Below are 2,098 nucleotides of genomic sequence, written 5' to 3'. Positions count from 1 at the left end.
CACAGAGAGAAAAAGACGTGTTAGCTGCTGCTGGCACCCCAGGCCTGGATGCAGGTACAGCATCGCTTCACCATCACCAACAAGCTGCATATATAGTATATCGATGGCCCAAATTCCTTCTTTGGGGAAAATACTCCTTCCCACTCTCTGCGGCCCACGGTCCCCACCCCCCCCCGGGGCTGGACTTGTAGCCCAGGCTGGCTATGGTTTTTGGTTCAGGAATGAGCCCAGTCCGAAAATAGGTCACTCAGAGTCCTCTCTTGGAATTTTATGGGGAGGACGCAGGAGAGGTTGCTTCTTGTTGGTCATGGTGGGAAGCGGAGCAGTACCAAGCAGGAAAGAAGGGAGCCAGGGCACACAGCCGGCATGGGAGGCACCCAGATCCAGCCGAGCCTGAAGGTGGCACACATGAAACTACCAATTATTGGAGCTGATGAACACTCCTGTTTCACTTAGTCTACTTAAGGGTTGGGTTTCTACCAGCTGTATTAAAGGATCTTGACTGGAGAAGTTCTCAGTCTTTTCCCCTCCAAGGACTCCTCTGCCTGAACTCTGCTCAGCCAGGCTGGTTGACTTCCTTCCTCAATGTACTTGGAGATTTCTCCTCCCCATGCCTTTACTCGCCCTCCTCTAGCAATTTTCCCCTCCTCTGTGTCTCCATGTCTTCCAACCCGCAGCACTGGACCCCTGCTCAGCCCCCAGGACGAGCTGGTGCCCCTCCCCAGGACTTAGGAACTCTGTATTCTACAGCATCTAGTGGATACGTGATTCTCCTGCACAGTCACACTCTACCAACCTTGAAGCTGGAATCAGTTGGTTTTTCTCTGCCTGTCCCACAAGCTCTGGTGTGCAGTGCCCAGGTTGATGGGTGTCCTTCCCGCCCCAGCACTCCACCCTCTAACTTAGCCCTTTAGGGCCTAAACAATGCCAAGCTCTACAGTCGTCCATGCAATGTAAGTTCTAGAGAAAGGAGTGGCCTCTGACTCCTGTTTGAATTTTCACAAGTGCCTTGTACTTATTTGGCAGTCCCTAAACACTGTTCTTTGCGGAGCTCTACTTTCAGTCACTGACTGTATGACATGAGAAAGTCATTTCTCTGAACCCATCTGTGAGACACAATACAGACACTTATGCAGACAATGTCTGCATTTACAGAATTCTTGAAAACAACTTTTTCAAAGCCATTTCACACTTGTGAAAACACTCTTTTCATGTGCACAATATCTTCTTGTAGGATAAATCAAATGAGAATTATCCCTGTTTCACAGATGGGGCATCCAAGCTCAGAGGTATCCAATGATGTTTTGTAACAAAGTAAATAAAGCCACAGGCCTTTTCAGAGCTTACAGTTTAGGGACCATCTAGTCTACTTTCTCAACTAACAGAGAAACTGAAGCTAGCAATGTTAGTGACCCAGCCAAAGTCTTGTTAGTGACTGCTAGGCCATATTACTTTCCATTACTCCTCTAAAGCCAGTAAACTACAGTGTTAAAATTAGAACACAGGTGTGCGGAGTCAGTGCTGTCTCGGTAGTGTTAGGATTCTCAGCAAAAAGTGACCCAGAACATCCTTGGAGCAGATGCCTAAAAGATCAGGGCGGAGGAGGGAGCTATAGAGGTTGCTAACTAGTTGCCCTGGTGTTGATCCTGAAAATACAGAATTGTCTGAAAGGCTGAGGGGAAAGTATAAGCCTTAGAAGATCTAAACTTTCCTTGTGTGTGAAAATTTTTTCCTTAATGAAATGATGAAAACGAAACATTTGGCCCTAAAATTCAGGACTCAAAATCCCACAAACTACTGTTTAGCAGTTTTCTAAGATTCTAGTAGAATTAATGGGGACTGCTCAAATGGCAATCTGGAATTTATATTATGATGCTCCCAATGTAGCATATACTCAGAATTCGCCTTGTGTCTTCATTATTCATTTATGAAAGACGATGTGGTATATTAAAACAATTTCTGAAATCCCATGCAATTATTTAAAAATAAGGAGTTAGATCCACATCTTTTGACCAAGAAGGGTGTCCATGATACATTTTTAAGTGCAAAAAAGGCAAATTGTAGAGGAATTATCTACAAATACAATGGAAAAAAAATT

General features: G+C 45.0%; 1 pseudogene; it reads right to left on the bottom strand.

Annotated features, from left to right (window-relative positions):
* The window catches only part of LOC103582808, a 5,276-nt pseudogene that overhangs the window by 1,540 nt on the left and 1,638 nt on the right, over positions 1-2,098 (bottom strand).

This window comes from Galeopterus variegatus, unplaced genomic scaffold (genome assembly GCF_000696425.1).
Source record: "Galeopterus variegatus unplaced genomic scaffold, G_variegatus-3.0.2 Scaffold17983, whole genome shotgun sequence".
In the NCBI taxonomy this organism is placed as follows: Eukaryota; Metazoa; Chordata; class Mammalia; order Dermoptera; family Cynocephalidae; genus Galeopterus; species Galeopterus variegatus.
The sequence above is the reverse complement of the archived record's forward strand: the minus strand, read 5'-3'. Positions and strand labels throughout refer to the sequence as shown.